The 21,771-nt window shown below is 39.9% G+C and overlaps 2 protein-coding genes across 14 annotated transcripts in view; one reads left to right on the plus strand and one right to left on the minus strand.

The window, feature by feature from the left end:
* Dap3 (death associated protein 3) overlaps positions 1–1,907 on the minus strand; it is a 28,300-nt gene extending 26,393 nt beyond the window's left edge. Inside the window, exon 1 of one of the 5 annotated variants that reach the window (XM_051198837.1) lies at positions 1,812–1,907. The gene's annotated coding sequence lies outside the window, so the exon portion shown is untranslated. Of the gene's footprint in view, positions 1–426; positions 638–1,553; positions 1,695–1,811 lie in introns of those variants that run through there. The other 4 variants (XM_051198840.1, XM_051198839.1, XM_051198838.1 and 1 more) reach the window with 4 other exon arrangements.
* Positions 1,049–21,771, plus strand: part of Ash1l (ASH1 like histone lysine methyltransferase) — a 146,711-nt gene continuing 125,988 nt past the window's right edge. For 7 of the 9 annotated variants that reach the window (XR_007835411.1, XR_007835410.1, XR_007835412.1 and 4 more), the window contains exon 1: positions 1,512–1,661. The gene's annotated coding sequence lies outside the window, so the exon portion shown is untranslated. Of the gene's footprint in view, positions 1,086–1,124; positions 1,261–1,511; positions 1,662–21,771 lie in introns of those variants that run through there. The other 2 variants (XM_051198831.1, XM_051198830.1) reach the window with 2 other exon arrangements.

Genomic DNA, 21,771 nt, shown 5'->3' on the forward strand with positions numbered 1-21,771 from the left:
GTAACTCGAAGGCCACAGAAAATCAAGTCCAGAAACAAATTCGGAGTGCATGGTTTCTTTAGACTCTACACAGTTTCTCAACCAGGGGGTCGCAACCATTTTGGGAATGGAACGACCCGTAAGGGTCGCCTATGAGATATTCTGCATATCATATAATAGTTATATCTCTATTCATAACAGTAACAAAATTAAAGTTATGAAGTACCAACGAAAAGAATTTTTTGTTTGGGTCACCACAACAGGAGAACTGCATTCAAGGGTCGCAGCATTAGGAAGGTTGAGAACCACTGCTGTCACATCAGGTTGCCAGTTGAAAACTGAGTGTGCACAATCTTTGAGAAGTGCGCGAGGAGCACACAAACACCGTAGCGGATAGGTACCCGTTTGAACTCAACTAAGTTAAATTGCGTTAACATAAAAACAGACCTTCTGTGCCAGTTTTTCCTCCGGTCCCAGGTCCGCAGCCCTGGGTCTGGAGGAAGCCCTCTCTCTGCTGGCCTCACTCCCTACCTCGGGGCGGCTCGGATACACGCTCCTTTCCCTCCATCATCGCATCCCCAGTGCGGCTCAGTCCCCTCACCGTGAGTCCACCTCCAGTACTCCCGCCGCGGCCACCAGCACACGCCGTCAGCAGCTGGATCCGAGGCAGCCGTCCTGCGACCGCGAAGCAAACTCGGGCCGTGTGGCAGGAAGCTACCAAACGCGCAGTCTCCGCGGCTCCAACCACAGCCCAGCGGAGGGGCACCGCGCCGCCGGCCCTGCGGCCGGAAGCGGGCAGCGAGTCTCGGCGCCGCGGCGGCCGGTTCCAGGAGGTCGGTGCCCAAGTCTCTCCGCTCGCTACGCCAGCGACTCCTGTCGCCGTGGCAAGCCGCAGCCGCCGTGGCCGGTCCTCTTCTCCCCTGCCCCGGCAGCCGCCGCGCGCAATGGAACGTCCCGCGGGGGGGATTGTGGGAGGCGCACGCTCGAGGGGTGGGGGCGAAGGCGGCGGCGGCCGTGGCTGCCGTTGGTAGCCGTGGGGGCGGGGAAGGGAGGGAGGCGAGCCGAGGAGGAGGAGGAGGAGGAGGCTGGGGCTCGCGCCGCCGAAGGTACGCGTGAGGGCCTAGAGGGAGTCGGGAGCGCGCGAGCGGGCGCCCCGGAGGGAGCGCGCCGGTCTTGCCGGCTCGGGGCGGCGGGAGGCGGTGGTCGGAGGGCGCAGCTCGCGACCAGTCCAGACACTCGGAAGCGTGCCGGCGGGCGTGCGCGCTGCGCGTCCGGAGTCGGGTGAGGGGGGACGGCGGGGAGAGCGCGCCGAGCGGAGGGAGGAGTGGGAGGCGCGCGCGGGGGGGGGGTACAAGGCGCCCTTCGCTCGCTCGCTCCCTCCCTCCCCAGAGCTGCTGCCGCCGCCACCGCCGCCACCGCCGCCGCCGCCGCTGCCGCTCCCGCCGCCATTTTGGGTTCGCTTTGCGGAGGGGGAGACGTTCCCGGTCTCGGGTATCGGACCCGCCTTCCCTCGGTTTCCCCTTTCCGATCTACGCCTTTGGCTTCTCCTCTCGCGTTTCCGCCGGTCCGCTTACCCGCTGGCCGCCCCCTGACAAGCGGGAGGGTTGCGGTGTGGACCCGGAGAAGCCGAGGCGACAGGCTGCCACCCCCTCTCCCCACTTGCCTGCACTCGGCCTCTCACGGTGAGTAGTGCGGTGTGAGCAGGCCTTTGAAGGCCCAAGTACTCTCTCCTTGGCTTCCCGTGATCCACTGTCACCTCCCGGACCTGGACCTCCGGGAGAGCGGGGTGAGGATGGGGGAGGGGAGAGGAGGGAAAGGGATCCTGAGCTTACCGGGAAGTCCCTCTAGGCGGGGTAACGGGGTGTCCCTGACCGGCGGGCTCCTGGTTTGGGGGAGGGGGACGGGAAAGTAAGCGAGTGGAGGCGGAGTCGGCTGTGCCCCTGACAGGTTAGTTTGTGTAGTAGGCCTGATTGGAGCATTCTTCCAAGATCCAGTTTGTGTCAGTGTAAGGGACAGAAGAGGCAAGGGAGAAGATGATCTTCAGACGATACTTTACCTGTATAACAAACTCTGTGTGTTCTCTAAAGGCGGAACTATATGCAGACATGACATAGTGATCCGAGTGTTAATAAGTTTAGTAAGTGTCACTGGTTAGTTTGTACTTGGAAAGAAATGTTTTGGGTCTTGAAGACCAGATGGTCTGTTGTTTTATAGCTGCTGTATTTATGTGTGTATATGCAAAGATGAAAAGTACTCAGGAGTTTGACTGCGGTTGTGGGAGTGTAATCGAGTTCTCTTTATAAGTTAGATTGTTTTAAAACAAATGTTGGGACGTGTCCTCCAGGTCGATAGTGTACATGTATTTTAGCATACTAGATAAAACAACATGCAGGCTAGGGTCAGGAAGGGAAGAAACTTAACATAGTTTGTGCCTTTGAATAGAGTCAGTTGTATACATATGAAAGCACAGAACATCATCCTCAGAGCAATTAGGCTGAGAATAAGGCCGTGTCGATTTATAGTGGTGCTTATGTTAGCATAAGGTTTGTATATTCAGAATGCTTTCAGTTTCCTTCTAATCCTAAAACCCTGAAAATGATAGGAAATTGAGGCATGGAGAGGTACTTTTCCAAGGTCACATATTAAATTAGTGGCAAAGTTGGGACTACAAGATATTTTGATTTCTAACTTAGTAATGTATTGTCCATATCATAGTGTCTCAGGAGATTGTTATTGGCAAATACAAGTGTATTTGGAAAGGAGGCATATGGTTGGATTATGCTTGTGAGAGCCTAAAGTGTCAAACATGTATAGAGTATACACTTTTCTTGCCGTTTGACATATACGAGATAGGTATTTTAACTGTTTTATGTTTACAGAGCTAGCAGAGCATTTCTGATAGTGTAGTGTGTATGTCTGATAACTGAAACACTTCCACAGCCTAATTTGTATCAGGGTAGCTGTTGTTTGTTGCTGATTCAGTTTTTTTTTGGGGGGGGGGTGTATCTGGGTGATTAAACCCAAGGCATTAAAGCTGCCAGCAAGCATTCTACCACTGAGCCACACTCCCATCTGGGCAGTTTAGCTTTATGTTTACAAGAGAAAAGATCTACTTTGACTCATTTAACAACAACAACAAAAATGATTGGGTACTTACTAATTGATCCCTGTCTTGGGGTAAAATAATTGAAATTTGTTGATTAACTGTTGTTGAGAGAGCAAATAACTCTGTTTAATTGAAACCACGAATATTTCTTTAAAAGCCTATTCAGCCTGAGTGTGGTGGCTCACACTTGTAATTCCAGCATTCTGGAAGCTGAGGCAGGAGGATCCTGAGTTCAAGCCTAGCCTATGCTTCACAAGTTTAAAGTCAGCTTGGGATACAGGTGACTTTATCTTAGAAAGCAAAATAAGGGGCTGGAGATAAGGCTCAGTGGTTAAGATCATGCACTGTTCTTTCAGAGGACCCAAGTTCAGTTCCCAGCACCCTCTTCTGGCCTTGCTGATCCATGATGTACACACACACACACACCTTTTTAAACATTTAAAAGCCTATTTAATTTCACACACTTCTTTTAAAAGATTAAAAAAACCTATTTAATTTAGAAAGAATTTAGGTTGCCCACTTTAATGTAGAAGGGCACAGGCATAAGATCATCCAGCAGGATGATGTGTTGTACTAGAGTTTACTTTCTTTAACATTTTCCTTTTGTTGTATTTTTGGAATAGGTCTCAGTCTAAAAGCTCAAACTGGCCCAGAACTCATTATGTGGCCATGCTTTCCTTAAATTTGAGGATTGTAATCTTCCTGCCACAGCCTTCTGGGATTACAGGCATGAGCCAACTTGCCTGGCTTCTTTGGCAGTTTCTTTTGGCATTTATGAGTAAATTATTTTTGGGATCAGAGTTATTGATATGTGCCTTTGGATATTGGAACTTCTTGGCTGGACTGTAGGAATTCTTCGAAAGGCTACTTTGTATTAATATTCCTCTATGAATTTGAGGAGTCTTTGAATTAACTCAACTCTTATTAGTCTAGATTAGTGGTGTTTGTGTATATAAATATATATAAAATGTATACTCATATATATATGTATGTGTGTGTGTGTGTATGTGTATGTGTATGTATGAGTACATATACATCCTGAGAATCTGAAGAAATAGAGACCCTACATTAAAAAATGAGCATCAGTACAATCACATGAATTATGTATATACTTTGGTTTTTCTGAATTAGAATCTTACTATGTAGCCTTGGCTGTCCTGGAATTTGATGTATAGACCAGGCTGGCCTCAGACTCACAGAAATCCACCTGTCTCTGCCTCCTGAGTGCTAGGATTAAAAGCATGTGCCATCACACTCTGCTAGTATGTATATACTTTCAGGAATTTAATTTGTAATGAGATAGAACCAATTTTTATTCAGGTCTTGTTTGAGACACCCACTTTCCCCTTAAATTTTGTTTTGGAGTAGAGATGTCAGTATAAGTTTGAAGGCGAAGGCTGTGAGAGTACTTGAATGTCTCACCAGGAGAACTTTAGGATCATGGTTTTAAATTTGCCAGGCATGGTCAATTTAAAATTGTCAGGCATGGTGATTCATTAGAACATTTAGAAAAGCAGAAAGATTATTACAAATTCAAGGCCATCCTGAACTACATAGTGAGTTCTAGGCCAGCATGGCTGTAGAGTGAGTTGTTCTCAAAAAACCAAAATAGAAAAATAGAATCTTTTTTCTCCAAATGTATGGTAAATAATTGTGAATTATATTTGATAAGTGTATGTAATGTAGCAGAAGCATCTTTGGGTTTCTTTTGCAACATCCTTATATCCCCATTCTTGAATCTTTTTTTCCAGTTGTATGTTTGAAGCTCTCCCCCCCCCCCATTCTGGTTTTTTTTTTTTTTTTTTTTTTTTTTTTGAGTTTCATTACTTTTGTTGTTTAGTTTACATGTTTCATTACTACTATGTGGGAAACACTTAAGATGAATGATATGTGTAGTCTCTGTTCTAGAAATTTTAATCCAATTGAATTTATGACTTGTATAATGTTTAGGACCCTCCAGACTAGGAGGAGGAATTGAGATTTTGCAACTTGATTGCAAAGGGTCTTTGCTAGTATTTATTATTTTAATTAAAACTTAGTTTTTATGTGTTGGGAGGTTGTTCTTGCCATAGTGTACAAATGGAAGTCCGAGAACAACTTTGTGGAGTTGGTCTCCCTCCATCTTTGCATAGTTTGGATTCTGAGTCAGGTCTGCAGGCTTTTGAAACAAGTGAGTTATATTTCTGCCCTGTTTATTTTTACAAAGCTATAAAATGCAATATTGCATGTAAGGCTATATTTTAAAAAATGTTTTCAGGGCCTGAATAAATAGCTCAGTTAAGGGCACTGGTCTTGCAAAAGACCAGGGTTGGTTCTTAGTACTAGAATGGGGGTTCACAACTGCCCTTAAGTATAGTTCCAGGGGTTCCAACACTTTCTTCTGGCCTCTCCAAGCTCTTAGATGAACGTGGTGCACATAAACTCATCTAGGCATACATATGTGAATATAAAAGTAATAAATGTTCTTTTGTTTTTTAAGTGCCTTTTTGCTGGCTGTGCTCGAGCATGCCTACCACTATTTGGGAAGCAGAGGCAGGTGAATCTCTGTGGGGTCAAAGCCAGCTTTGTCTACAAAGTGTAATGAGAACATGTCTTTAAAAACAAAACATGTGCATCTGATGTAAGGAAGCAAACACGGATTGAATTTCTTGCTTTGGTCTGGAGTGTGTCTCTGTGGCACATTTGTCACCAGGCCTACCTTGATTCATTGTTTGATCCCAGGATGGCACTTCTATGTTTACCTGTTGGAAACTTCTGTAAAAAGATCTTGCTACCATTTTTTGGGGTGTATGTAAATGCAAAAACCCTTTTGGATATAAAAATAATTTGACAACTACCAGTGAATCTACTATTAGAAATTAAAAATGAGTAGTGTCTTTTTTTTTTTAAAGAGCAGAGTATTAAGAAAGGCACTTAACTTATTTTGGAGAAGGTATTTTAACAGGATAGAATGGAGGATCTTAGTAAAAATGTTTTGTCTTTTCCTTAGATTTATTCTGTTTTATGTATACGAATGCCTGTATATATGCATGTATAACTTGTGTGTTCCTGGTGTCCATAGAGGTGAGAAAAGGGCCTTGGATCTGGAGAACACAGGTTGGTAGTTACTGTGTGGCTGCTGAGAATGGAAGGAACCAGAGCCCTCTGGAAGAGCAACAAGTGCTCTTACAAGTGCTGAGCTATCTTTCCATTCCCTTCCTGTCTCTTATTTTGTATTAGAATGTAATTCACTGTAAAGTAAAAAGTTTATATTTTCTCCAATGTTTAATGAGTATGTCCATGATGTTACTTCATTCATTGTGTATGTGCACACACACACACACACACACACAAACGCATGTGTGCATACGTGCTTTGTCCCTTGTGTATTTCAGATACTTAATAATTAATAATAATTTGGGGGGTGGTCAGTATCCTGGAATTCACAGTGTAGTTCAGATTAGTCTCAAATTTATTTATACAAGTCATCTTGCCTCTGCATCCCAGGTCCTGGAATTAAAGAGGTCTGAGCTATCTTGAGCTACATAGGCGGATTACTTAAGTTTACCATGAGTTTGAAGTCAACCTAGGCAGCATATCAAGATCTTGTCTCAAAAACAAAACAAATACTTTAAGTCACAAAAAAGTGGTTCTAGTTTTTAAGGTGCAGTAATGGGAAAGGACCCAGACAATCTAGTAAAAGGCCTGCTGGAGCAAGACCCTGTTTGAAGCAAAGCAAAACAAAACAGGAGTGGAAAGGGATCATGTTCAGTTTTTTCATTGTGTCCTAAAATACATGGCAGAACTTCCAAATATCTTGCAGGGTATTGGCTTTACAGTATTAGCAGTTCCATTAGCTTTACTCTGAGGTTTCTTCTATACTTTACTAATAAAGAATTGGTCATCTCCATTTCTGCCCATGTGTTTGGGCATAGTGGAGAAGTCCGACTGTTTGTATAGTTGGAAGTCTAAAAAAAAAAATAACTTCATATTGCTGTTTGTTGGTCTGAGTATTTTAAGGAATTATTATTTCATATGTATGTATGTATTTGGTCTGTGTGTGTGTGAGAGAGAGGGGGGGTTGCTATTCAGAGGCCAGAAGAAAATGAAGAGGTATCAGATCCCCCTGGAGTTGGAGTTATAGTTATAGATGTATGTAAACAACCCAATGTGGTGCTGGTCCACTGTAAGAGCAACACGTTTTCTTAACTGCTGAGCTCTTCCCAGCCCCAGTTTGAGTATTTTAAAGGCACTATATATAGAGCCTTAATGTAATCTTCTGTATGGTCTCCTGTCAGTCTTCCAGAAGAATGAGATACTTTAAACCTTGTTGCCACAGAAAAAGGAGATTTTCTTCATAGTAGTCTATTATTTTGTTTTGACTTGTGCTGTTAGATCTTATAATTTTTCTCAAAGTTCTTTGTGTGCACATATGCATATGCACATATGTATCTGTATGTGGAAGTGCAAGGACAACTTCAAGAATCATTCCTTCTCAGTTGCTATCTTATCTTTCAAAGAGGCTCTCTTACTGGCCTGGCACTCAACTGGTAGGCTAGGCTGTCTGGCTAGCTGATAGCTCCAGAGATCTACCTAACTGTTGCCATATCCCTAGCACTGAGGTCACAAGCAGACACCACACCTGGCAGTTAGTTTTACATTGGCACTGGGGATCAAACACAGGGTTTCATGCTTGCAGTGTAAGCACTTCATCAGTTGAGCTACTTTTCCACTCTTGCTTCTGTCTCTTTGTGTGAAGGTACTAACCGCTATACTTATTGTCACCTTAATAGTTCCATGGTTTAGATTTTCTTATTTTGTATAGAGTCTCATGTAACTGGGGTTGGCCTGAAACCTAGATTATGGTCTTACTGATTATACCTTTCAAGTGCTGAGATTATAGGCATGTACTACCATGCCTGCCTCAGAAATCTTTTTTCCTTTTTCTCCCTCCCTTCCTCTTTGTTGTTTTTTTTTGTTTGTTTGTTTGTTTGTTTTTTGTTTTTTTCTTGTTTTGGTTTTTCGAGACAGGATTTCTCTGTGTATTCCTGGCTGTCTTGGAACTCATTCTCTAGACCAGGCTTGCCTTGAACTCACTGAGATCCACCTGCCTCTGCCTCCGAGTGTACCACCACACCCAGTCTATTTTTTAAAGACAATTTTTATGTGTATAAATGTTTTTCCTGCATGTGTGTCTTTATCACTTGTACATTGGGTGCCTATGTAAGTCAGAAGTGGGTGTCTGATCTGGAGTTGAGTTAGATGATTACGAGCTCCCTCATGGGTACTGGGAACTGAACTCAGGTTCTCAGGAAGAGCAGCCAGTGCTCTTAACCACAGCCATCTCTTTTGCCACTACTCTTTCATTGGTTTTGTTTTGTTTTTTTTTGTTTTTTGTTTTTTGTTTTGTTTTTGTTTGTTTGTCTTTTTTGTTTTGTTTTGGTTTTGTTTTGGTTTGGTTTTTGTTTTGTTTTGTTCGTTTGTTTCTCTGTGTAGCCCTGGCTGTCCTGAAACTTGCTCTATAGACCAGGCTGGCCTCGAACTCACTGAAATCCACCTGCCTTTGCCTCCCAAGTGCTGGGATTAAAAGCATGAGCCACCAACACCCAGCTACTCTTTCATTCTTACACTGAAAATTATTCTCCATAGATAGGTTCATATAACTCTTAAAATATTCTATCTGATGGTCATTGGAATTAAATTACCTAGACCAGTACTTCTGACCTATTTTGCCAGTAGGGAATTCTCTCCCAACTAAGAAAAAAACTGAGGTAAATAGAAATTCACATGATGTTTTTAGATGTTTGCATATTAGTTAGAAAAGCTTGTCAGCTTTTATCAAATTGTCATGACAAATAATATGTTGATGCTTTTTTATTGTTTTAGTCATACTGACAAGACTTTAAAAACATTTTCTAGTGGAATCCAATTACACAGAGAGATGAGTTGGCATTGGAGACATTGAATGAGAGCTGAATTGTTCAGTCTCAAGGCAATTTGCTATGTACAAAAATGAAATACATGTTGTTTTGATTTTGAAATTCTGATGGTGAGCACTATGTATGGGTAGTTGGGGAATTGTACTTTTGGGTTTTGTTACCTACCTTACAACCCATGGTGAGCAAAAAGCAAGAAAATGAAAACAGACATTTTTAGTGGTTAACTCTTAGAGTAGAATTAGTCATTTGCCTAAATTCATTTTTATACGGATCTCATTCTTTGTTGAGGCTCACCTGAAACTCACTATTTAACCAAGTTTTGTCTTAAACTTGATCCTTCTGCCTCAGTCTCTTCAATGCTGGGATTAAAGATATTCTTTGCATAGTTTTTGTTTTTTGAGATGGGATCTTGCTCAGGTGGGTTTGGGATTCTTGACCTCAAGAGATTGTTAAATATATTTCCCAATAAAATGGCTGACAGTTATACTTTAGCTAAGATGAATACCAGTTCTAACAACAATTAATATTTCATTATTTTCTTTTTTACAGTTGTATATATTTACTTATTTAGTGTGTATGTTTGTACAACATGCTGAAATACACATGTGGAAGTCAGGATAATTTTCAGAAGTTGTTCTCTTAAAGTGTTATTAGGATTAGTTAGCTCCAAGGACCTTTACCCTCTGAGCTATCTTCATTCATGACTATGGTCCCTATCTTTTGTTATACTGTATATTTTAGTCCCATAGTAAATAAGGCATGAGTTGTTGACATAATCTTTGGCTCTGCATTTTATTCTTTTTTCTGTACTTCAGACCTAGTCACTCTTGCTCAGTTTTGCTTCAAGGACAGTGTATCAATTATAAATTAGTTTTGTTTTGGCTTCTTAGTGTAATTGGTAAACTTCCTAATTCACCTCTGCTGAAAATGAAAACTCCAGAGTTTAAATATTTCCTGATTAAGCCCAACAGGGCAAAATGAAAAAAATTTAAAAGATTGTCTTTGAAAAGAAGAAATGAATAATGTTTGAAAACTTGGGCTCAAGCCAGACAGTGGTGGTACACGCCATGACTTGGGAGGTAGAGGCAGGCATATATCTCTGAGCTCAAGGACAGCCTGATCTACATAGTAGTTTTATGACAGCCAGGGCTACACAGAAATCCGGGAAAAAAAAAAAAAAAAAAATGGGGCTGAATGCTCTTGAGTCAGTCTTGTAGAATAACCACTGGGTGAACATCATGTACATGCTTTCAGAGACAATCCGAAGACAAGCAAAGATTTCATATCCAACTAAGTGATAATAGAATGGGAGGTTAGTGTTCAGATGCAGAAAGAGATAATAATGAGCAATTACTTTTTTATTGAAGAAGCTTATTATGTGTATGTATGTTTAATTTTGAGGAAGAAAAAGTCAAGTAATTATAGAACAAAGTAAGGATTTTGTTCACATTAACAAGTATTTTTTTCCTTCTGTTAGTTAAAAATAACACACACTTTAAAAAGGTAATTTTTAAAGTCAGTTAATTGGTCTGGGTGTAGACACAACCACCTTTAATCCCAGCACTTGGAAGGCAGAGGTAGACATATTTTCTGAGTTTGAGGCCAGTCTGAACTACTGAGTTCCAGGACAGCCAGAGTAAGTGAAACCCTGCCTCAAAAAAAGAAGAAGAAGAAGAAGAAAAAAAAAAAAAAAAAAAAGCCACTTACTTGTAGGTAATAGCATATAATACAATTCTAAAGTTTGCATTGCTAATCTGTTACTGTAAAAAAACAAAAAACCATAAGGGGGAATTGGACAGGTGGCTTAGTGATTAAGAGTACTTTTTGCTCTTGCAGAGAACCCAGGTTCTGTTTCTAATGTAGTGGCTCACAACTCTCTGTAACTCCTGTTCCAGGGACTCTGACTCCCTTAATTTTCTTTCCCCCCACAGATAACCTTTTCTGTTTGTTTTTGAGATAAGGTACCCCTGACTAGCCTGGAAACTGGCTATAAACCAGGCTAGCTTTTAATTTGTACCAATCCTCCTGCTTCTGTCATCAGAACATGGGATTAGAGGTGTGTGTTGCCATGTCTGAGACACCCAAGGTATTTAATACCTTTCTCCTCTCTCCACTTTGGACATGTGTATTACACTGTCTTGTGATATGTTAGTTAACATGTTTCTCTTAATAGACAACTCTGAAAAAATATGTTAACTAATATATCACAAGATAGAATCACTTCTAAGAAGCTAAGAACTATGTTCATTTTACTTGTTTATCTTTGAAAAAAGGCTTCATTCAGCAACTGAGGCTGGCCTTGAATTTGCTGTACTCATTTGTGCACAGGGATATAATTCATCATCCTCTGCTAAGTTATTAATTTTCCAGTGTTAGAGGTGAAGCCCCCAGGTCTTTGTTTATCCTTAGCAAGTACTTTAAAATTACTAACTTTTTATTTTATATGTATGTGTGCTTGGCTTGCATGTGTGTCTGTGTATCACATGAGTATTTGGTGACTGTGGAGGCCAAAAGTGTTGGATGATAGCCTGGAATGGAGTTCAAATGGTTGTGAGTGGCCAGGTGGGTACTTGGAAACATTGATCCACTAGAAGAGCAGCCAGTGCTTTAACTGATGAGCCATCTCTCCAGTCTATTATTTTAAGGACATAAAGAATGCATCTGACTTTTTTCTCCCAAGTGAATAACCACTTATGTCAACATGCAGTATCATATCAAATAAATTATCTCTTTGCACTATCGAATCTACTAATTGAAAAGGACTTTTACAGGAGTAAAAGGGTGTCATGGTTGTAAACCACCATGTCAGTGCAAGACCAGCACTGACATGAGATGATGAGAAATCTCCTAGTCTCTCTCAACCCTTTAATTGAGTTTATTTATATTTACTTTGAGACAAGGTCTCCCTTTGTAGCCCTTGCTGGCCTGGATCTCTGTGAGATCTGCCTTCCTTTGCCTCCTGCATCCTGGGATTAAATGTATACACTACCATACAGGCCTTCCATATTCTGCTTCTGTGTAAAGTAGGAAAAACTTCTTTCTGTGAAGTACTTGAATTTGACTCATCAGATATCTTTTTTTTCATTTAATAACATTGAGCTTAGGGGTAAGGAAAAAGATTTTTTTTTTTCCTTCAAGAGTTTTTCAGTGTAAGAGACCTGTTAATGAATGTATTACAGTACAGCACGGTGCATTTGTCCAAGGTAAAGAGAGGAAAGGTATTAAATCTGTGGCAAGTGCCAGGCATGATGATACACAACTCTAATCCCAACACCTGAGGGCAGAGTTAGGTGGATCAATGGAATTAACTGAAATGTACAAATGAATGGCTTTTTAATACAGTTACATAGTTATAACTAGACTTCATAATCACTATATAAAATATTTTAACATACTTCATCACAGTATCTATTAGCAGTCCCTCCTTATCTCACATGTTCTCTATTTGCCCTAGCAGCAACTACAAATTTGTTTTCTATATATCTGCATGGACTTTTGTTTTTTGGGTGTCTCCCCCCCCCCAAAAAAAAAAAAAAAAAAAAAAAAAACAGGGTTTCTCTGTATAGCTCTGACTGTCCTGGAACTCACTCTGTGAACCAAGCTAGCCTGGAACTCAGAGATGCACCTGCCTCCTCCTCCTGCATTCTGGGAATTAAAGACATGGGCTACCATGCTTGGCATATCAGTCTGTTTTTGTTTTGCTGATACAAGGTGCCATGAACCTCAGGATGACCCTGAACTCCTAATCTTACCTACTTCTGCCTCCCAAGTGTTGGTATTGAATTTGCTGTCATACACAGATATGTCTTAAATTTTTTATTACCTGTGTATGTTGGGGGTGGGGTGGGAGGAGTACATGGTTAGAGGACAACTTTCTTTTCTTTCACCCTATGGGTCCAGAGGGTAGATAGAACTCAGGTGATCAAGCTTGGTAGCAAAGAGACCTTTAAGCACTGAACATCTTTTTAAAATATTTCCTATAGGTAGAATTGTACACTATTGTCTTATGGAACTGACTAATTTATCATGTTCTGAAGGTTCATCCATGTTTTAATATTATCAGTACTAAGTTCTTTGTTTTAAATTACTTTTAAAATACGTTTATTTTTGTGTATGAATGTTTGCTTCCGTGTGTGTTTATACCTCATGCACATGGACATTGGAAGAGGGCATTAGATCCCCTGGAATTGAAATTATAAATGGCTGTGAACCACCATGTGGGTGCTAGGAACTGAACCTGGATCCTCTGCAAGAGCAACAAGCGCTTTTAACCACTGAGCCATCTCTCCAGTTCTCACTTTTTAAATATATTTGTTTATTTATTGGGCTACCTTACCATGTAGCCCTGGCTGATCTGGAACTTAGAACTTGCATAATGGTAGACTGCATCATTCTGGAACTCAGAGTGACCCTCCTGCCTTTACTCTATAGATGCTGCTGTTATAGGCAGACTCTTATCCATCTAGTTGGCATTCTTTTTTATGCTAACATTCCTTGGTTTAGATATATGTTTGTGCACATATATTTTCATTTGTCTTGGGCATGTATCTAAGAGTGAAATTGCCAGGGCCATATGGCAATTGCTTAACCTTTGAAGAACTGCCAAACTCTTTTCCAACATTATCAGACCATTTTATATTTCTGTCAATAAGCAAGGGTTTTAGTTCCTCCACAGAAAACTTTCATAGAGGACAGTAAGATTGCTGGGTGGGCAAGGATACTTTTACCAAACCTGATGCCCTGCATTTGATTCCTAGCACTTTTAATTGATTTGGAGCAGATCTGGGCAGAGATGAAAAGAAAGTGCCATACAGAGAGAAGTAACTATATGTTCTAATGGATGGGAAAAATACGTAGAGCACAAACACCATAAGTATTATCAGTATTGGGGTTTCTTTTTTTTTTTTTTTTTTTTTTTTTTTTTTTTTTTTTTTTTTTTTTGTTTTGTTTTGTTTCTTGTTCTGTTTTGTAGCATAGTGAATCTCCCTATAGGTAATAGCAGTTACAACCAAAAGTAAGCTTTGATGATCTGTAAAGTACCATCTCATATACTTTTCAAAGAGCTCTAAAAACAATTCCTGTTTGCACATGATAGTTCAAAGGTGCTCTGGGTCTAACTTGAACTTGTAGATGCCCAGTTTACACAGTGTTAAATTACTGTGCTGCTGAGCATGTTACTAGTTACATTTGGGATTGAAGTGTTTTATATCTGAAAGAAGATTTTAAAAAGTATAGTTTTAAGTATACAAATGGCATTTTCCAAAACATCTTTTTGGCTATAATTTGAACCCAGAGGGAAAACAAGGTAGACAGATTAAGAAATTAGAAACCTTTTTTTGTATTTTTAAAAATACTGTTTGTTTAAAAATACAGTATGTTAAAAAAAAGTTTTAAACATCAGTTGCAATGGAATTGAAGAGGATGGGCTATAATCCCATTGGTTAAGTTTTGGTTTAGGTTGAAAGTTGGGGATAGCTAGAAAATTCAGGATGACTGTCAGGTTTCTGACTTGAGCAACTGGTGGTAATACAGTTACAGAGATTGGAGGAAAGGGCTTTTTAAAAAATATTGAACAGGCTCTGATAAAGTCTGGAGTTTAAACGTCATATACAGGTGTAATTTAATACTCAGAATTTAGAGTAGGAAAAGACTGGCCCGAAGGGATACCAACATTTAGAGTGCTGGTAGACACAAATCAAACCACCAAGTGAGACTTAAAAATAGGAAAGTGTAGTGTCATAGAAATTTATAGAAGTTTGTAGCTTGTCATTGCCATCTTCCTTTCACAATCTTTGTTTTCTGTAGACATGATAATTGTATATATTATAATATTATTTCAGTATATGCATATATTGTATAATGATCAAAACAGGGTGTTGACTCTGTCATCTCAAATACATTACTGGCTTCATTTTGGGCATATATTTTGATGAGCTAGTGAACTACGCTTAGTGGAGCACACCTTTAATTCCAGCATTATGGAGGCAGAGACAGAGGCAGGTAGATTTCTGTGAGTCCAGGTCAGCATATATAGCAAGTTCCAGGCAGCCAAGGATATACAGTGAGATCCTGTTTTTTGTTTTTGTTTCTTTTTATGTGGGCTTGTGAGATGGCTCAGCAAGTAAAGGGGCTTGCTGTGAATCTGAGTAATTGACCTAAAGCCAATTTCTAGGACCCACAGAGCTGATTCCCTAAAAAGTTGTCCTCCACCGTACACAAATAAACAGACACAGAAACTCTCAAAGGAATAAGACAGAGAAAGTGGAATAGAAGGACACCCACACACCTATGTGTATACCTTACACACATACAACAAGATAATAAATAAAGTTAAAACTTCTAATCCTATTGACTACCAGATTATATTGCAGTATGTATTTCAGGGAGTTGTAACTTCTTTGGATTTGTTTGATAAAGTGTAATAAGCACAGCCATTGCCATTTGATAACTGATTTTTTTTTTAAGTTTTTTTTTTCCCCTCCGATTTAGGGTTTCTCTGTGTGGATTTTTAGAACAGGCTGGCCTCGAACTCACAGAGATCCTCCTGCCTCTGCCTCCCGAGTGCTGGGACTAAAGGTGCGCACCCCCACCCGTCTGATTTTAGTTTTTTTTTTATTACTGTGTGTGTAGATGAGAGGGTGAGAGTTCAGGTGTCACAGCTTTCATGGGTTCATAGCGTGAATTTTCTGTTCTTTCAGAGACTACTGTTAGAGAGATCAAGCTCAGGTCATCTGGCTTGAGTAGCAGCTGCCTTTTTTACCTGCTGAGCCATCTTGATTGGCCCAAATTTGAAACTTCTTTAAGCACAGTTCTGCAGTATATCAAATCATTAAAAACACTGCTACTATTGACAGAGCAAAGTCATTCTTAAATAGTAGTTATTGAAGTAGTGAGAAATGACTATGTTTTGAAAATAAAACTGACATTTGCTGACAGACTGCATATAGAGGGAGATTGAGATAGAAAGGAGTCAGGAATGATTGCAAGTTACTAGATAAGGTTGGTTGTTTGGTTTGTTTGAGACAGGATTTCTCTGGTTTTGGAGCCTGTCCTGGAACTCACAGAGATCCACCTGCCTCTGCCTCCCAAGTGCTGGGATTAAAGGCTTGAGCCACCACCACCCTTGAGTCCCTCAGAAAATATTTGTTAAATTAATAAAGGAGTATATTAAGAAAAATGAATTGGAGATGGAGAGTTGGTTGAGTGTTTGGTGTGCAAGCATGAGGACTTGAGGTCATATCCCTAGCACTGACAGAAGTTGAGCTGTAATTTCTGGGGTGGGGGAGGGGCAGAGACAGGTGGATCCTTGCAGTTCATTGGCCAGTCATCCTAGCTAGATCAGTGAGTTTGAGGTTCTGTGAGATTCTCTAACTCAAAATTAGGGGGTGATAGTGAGGTGGCTCAGCAAATAAAGGCTCCTGCTGCTGAGTGTAACAACTTTTTTTGATTCCTGGGATCAGACATGGTGAAAGGAAGAGAACTGACTCCTAAAAGTTGTCCTCTGACCTCAAAACTTATGCTATAGAATGCATATACTCTTGTGCATACACTCACCCACTCTCGAACACACACAGAGAATGAATGAATGAATGCCTGGGTGGGGGGAGGGAGGGAGGGAGGGAGGGAGAAATAGCTATTGAGGAAACTACCAAATGTTGGCCTCAGGCCTTCACATGCTTGGGCATACCTGTTCATCCATACACTCAGATGCAGCACCCGGGTCTGCCTCCCTCCTCCAGTGCATGCATACATTTAATGAATCTATGAAGGAAAATGGTTGAATGATTAGAGAAGTAACAGGAAAGCCAGTGGAACTGTAAAAATCAGGTCTGAAAATGATTTTTTAGCGGTATTATGACACACTTAAGAAAAACCAGACCAACCTGTCGGAGCTGTTATGAGTAGATTTGACTCTTTCTTTTATTGGCCATTAGCCTGTCTTTTCATCTATAAAAAAAATGATAGTAACTACCCCAAGGTGTTAGTGAGATTTAAGTTAGATATATGAAGCATTATGTTAAAATAGCACATCTTTAATCCCAGTACTCAGGCAGAGGCAGGAGGATCTCTGTGAGTTCCAGGCTTCAAAGTGAGTTCCAGGCCAGCCAGAGCTAAACAGGGAAACCCTGTATCAAAAAGAAAAACAAAAATCAAAACTAACAAAAATCCTCAGTAAGCATTATGGATTTTAATTTTAAATTATATATGTTAAACTTATTGGCAGGACTTATTTGTAGAAAAGTTTATAATTAATTTTATATTGCTTTCCTAAATTGTGTTCTATCACAGTATGCTTATTTCTTTCTCATTCCTGATGGTAGACAGGGTAGGTACCACACAATACATGGTCTTTCACATACAGTTAAATTGTCATAGTGTCAAACACCAAAGCTTGTTTGTGTCCCCTCCTCTCACTCTCTCCTTCCCTCCCTCCTTGTGCATGTTAGGCAAGTGCTGTACTAAGCAATACCCTCAGCCTCATAACACTGTTAGCGTGTATTTGTTGATGTGTATGTTTGTGAGAGAGTGCATTTTTTAAAAAGCAGTTAAACCTACTGAGCTATATATGTCCTTGGCATTTTTTTTGTATTTTATCAAATCTATTGTTTGTTACTTGTATGTGGGACAATAGGTAGAGTTATTCACTTGAGAGAAGAATTAGGGAATAGATAAGAAAAACAAGTTTGTGTTTTTTTTCTGTTCAAACATTTTACATATATGTGGTAGAGGTGGTTTCTTTCTCTTTCATATAACCCAAGTTGGCTCAGAATTTGCTATGTATGACCTTTGAACTCCTGCTTTTCTTTTTCTTTTTTTTTTTTTTCCCAAGGCAGGGTTTCTCTGTGTAACAATCCAGGCTGTCCTGGAAATCACTTTGTAGACCAGGCTGGCCTTGAACTCACTGAGATTTGCCTGACTCTGCCTCCTAACTGCTGGAACTAAAGGTGTGCGCCGCCGCCGCCACCACCAACTGGCTTGCTTTTCTAAGTGCTAGAATTGGAGAAGTATATCACCGTATCCAGTTGTTATTTTATGTTTTTGGTGTTGGGAATTATGTCCAGGTCTTCATGATATGCTAGATGCCTAGTAGAAATTGTAAATTTATGTTGCTTTCCTGGGTATTTAGTGGCCCAATACATTTACATTGCCATATAAACAGCAAGTAACATTCATAAATTATTATTGTGATTTATAAAGTGTTCATAAGTAATTCTACCACATTGTTAGAGTATCATATTTCATAGTGATACAAATGTGTGCATCCTACTAGTGTAATTTTAAGGTTGTTCATAGCAATGATGATATATGTTAAAGGATTCTATGCTATGAAACTAGTGTTGACTTTCTTTTCTGTTTTCTTTTTGAGGGGAAGGATATATACTTTGAACTTCCTATTCCGTCAAGGATGACCTTGGACTTCTGATTGCTCTGTCCCTGCCTTCTGGGATAGAACCCAGAATTTGATGTATACTAGGCAAGCACTGTATCAGTTAACCTGTATCCCTTTACTTTCTTTTCAGTTTCACTAGTTTTGGATTATTCAAACTTGACAATGTAAACCACAAAACTGCATTTAAGATGAATATTGAATTTGCTTCTTTGACCAGAAAGACAACAGTTCTTAATTCTGTATTTTTCCTTGCAACTACATTTTACATTAAATATACTATAGAAGGAAACAGAATAAGTTATATGACAACATGGCGTCCTTAATTCTGGATGGAAACATATCCCCATAATGGAAAGAGTACCATTCACAAACAATATTTATTATTTCAAATACTCAAAACAGCACTCCTGTTCTAGTTATAGTACACTCCCGTAATCTCAAGTTCTTGGGAGGTTGAAGCAGAAAGATAACAAGTTTAAGTCCTGTAATGAGACTGTCAATACAGTAACAGCAAAAATTCTGAGTCTGTAATGTAGGACTTTTTGCTTTTCTGAGACAGGGTTTCTCTATGTAGTTCTGGCTGTCCTGGAACTCACCCTTTAGACCAGGCTGGCTTTGAACTCATAGAGATCTACCTAATTCTGCTTCCCTAGCACTGAGATTATTGGTGAGCATCACCATCCAACCATAATCAGAACACTTGATGCCAGAAGTTTTGCTTGGGGGTTGTTGGTTTGTTTTGTTTTTGTTTTTGTTTTTGTTTTTTTTTTTAACTTTTAAATAGTATAGTATTGATTGAATGAACTGACACTGATTTGCTGAACGTATTTCACAGAAATTCTGGTAATTAAAACTAAAATCAGTTCAGTTCACATTTTGTCACCAATGAGGGGAAAAGCTTGGTTTTTAGCTTTAGGGATTTTAGTATTCTGAATCTATCATGAAAACCTGTAGAATTTTGTTTTTTTATTGTGACTTAACCACAAATGCACATAAAGTATAAAAAAAATTACTTCCAAAATAAAAAATTTTTTTCAAGGTTGTAGGCATGGATCAGACATGTGTTTGTTGTTTTCTTCCTGTTCTTCCTTTGTTCTTAAGACAAGGTCTCACTAACTTGCCCCTCTGGCCATGAACTTGGGAGTTCTTCAAACCTCTCAAGTTTTGACATTATATGCATACACCATTTCATTTGGCTATATTTTTTTGTTTAAAAAAATTTTGGTTTTTGCCACTGCAAACGATTAAGCCTAGGATCTTGCACATGTAGGATGAATGCTATACAAATAAAATGTAATCCCAGACAGATATATGAAATGAAAACATTTGAATTATTAGAGGCTGGAAAGATAACTTAGAGGTTAACAGCTTTTTGCTCTTGTAGAGGACTCAAGTTGGATTCCCAGCACCAACATAGCAACTCACAACCGTTAGTAACCCCAGTTCCCGGGCATCTGATGCCCTCTTCTGGCTTCCCTGGGCACCAGGCTCACACATGGTGTACAGAAATATATTCACCTATACATAGAAAATTAAAATGTAGAAAAAGTGTAGTGAATTATAAGCCTGCTATGTAGACTCAGTGGTTAATAGCACTTGCCACTCAATCCTGATCACCTGAGTTCAACCCCAGAGCCTGTGGTAGGAGAACTTGCTCTTGTAATTTGTCCCCTGACTCCACATATGTGCCATGGTGCCAACACATTACACTTTCAAACATGCACCCCAACACTAGTAATAATACACTCTTAAGATTATTTTAAATTATGTGTATGAGTATTTTGCCTGAATGTATGTACATATACCACTTGTATGTCTGGTGCTTACATAGGTCAGAGAGGGAATTGGATTCCCTGGAGCTTGAGTAAAAATGGTAGTGACTTATCTGGGTGCTGGGAACCAAACCCAGGATCTCTGAAAGAGTCCTTAGCTCACAATAATTTTTGAAGAGAATACCTAGTTACTTTGTTTTGCTTTTTATTTACTAATCAGCCTTCTGATTTTATGATAACCGGGTTGGTTTCCTGAGGATCTTTATGTAATAAAAAGGAAGGTCCAAGCATGCCTTTAGTTCCAGCACTCAGGAGACAGATCTCTGTGAATTCAAGGCCAGCCTGTTCTACAGAGCAGGCTCCAAAGCTTCACAGAGAAAAACCTAAAAAACAAAACAAAAACAAACAAACAAAAAATTCCAAGGACTGGAGAGATTGCTCAGCAGTTAAGAGCACTAGCTGAGTTCAATTCTCAGCACCCATATGGTGACTGACACCCATCTATAATGGGATCTATGCCCTCTTCTGTCATGCAGGCATACATGTTAATAGAACACTCATATGCATAAATAAATAATTTTTTTTAAAAAAAGAGATTCCATGTGCAGATTCTTAGATTAGACAGGCTACTTACCTTTTTTTTTTTTTTTTTTTTTTTTTAAGTTGGCATGTTGGTTTGAAAACATATATTTGGGAAATTGAAATGTTTCAACTATTTGCTATTAGGAAACCTTAATGAAAATAAATTTGTCAGTTATTATTAATGCTTTCTATAATTATTTAATGTTTCATGTTTTAACTAGATTATAGGCCTCATTTTTTTATTATTTATATTTTATATTCCAACCCAAGTTCCCCCTCCCTGCTCTCCTCTCACACCCTCCACCCATCTGCTCTTTGGAGAGGGTAAGGCCTCCCCTAGAAAGTCTACTAATTCAGTCCCATCATCTTGTTGATGCAGAACCAAGGAACCTCTCCACGTCCCACACCCCTGTGTCTAGGCTGGGGAAGGTATCTCTCCATACAGAATGGGCTCCACTAAGTCAGTCTGTGCATTAGGTTTAGATCTTGTACCCACTGCCAGTGGCCTCATACATTGTCCCAGTCACACCATTGTCACCTATATTAAGGGAGTCTAGTTTGGTCTTATACAGGTTCCCTGTCATCAGACCTGAGTTAGTGATCTTTCACTAGCTCTGGTCCACTGATTCTGTGGGTTCCCCCATCATGGTCTTGACTCCTTTGTTCATATTTTTGCTCCTCCATCACTTTGTACTCCAGGAGGTTAGCCCAATGGTTATTTGTGGATTTCTGTCTCTGCTTCCATCTGTTTCTCTGGGAGGGTTCAAGCTTCTCTGGGAATAGGCCTCAGTTTTAGAAAGTGGGTCTGTTGAATACATGTTTTATTTTTAGGGCACAGTATAATACCTGGCATTTAGTAAATGCCCAGGAATATTTTTCACTGAATTAGTGAATGAACTCAGAGTTAGTGTGTGGTAGCAACGGAGATTATTTCTGCCTGAGAATCCTAACCTATAGCCTTGTGTAGCCTTGGTTGTCCTAGAACTTGCCCTACAGACCAGACTATTCTTAAATTCAGAGATC

This window comes from Phodopus roborovskii, unplaced genomic scaffold, assembly GCF_943737965.1.
Source record: "Phodopus roborovskii unplaced genomic scaffold, PHOROB, whole genome shotgun sequence".
NCBI classification, from domain to species: domain Eukaryota; kingdom Metazoa; phylum Chordata; class Mammalia; order Rodentia; family Cricetidae; genus Phodopus; species Phodopus roborovskii.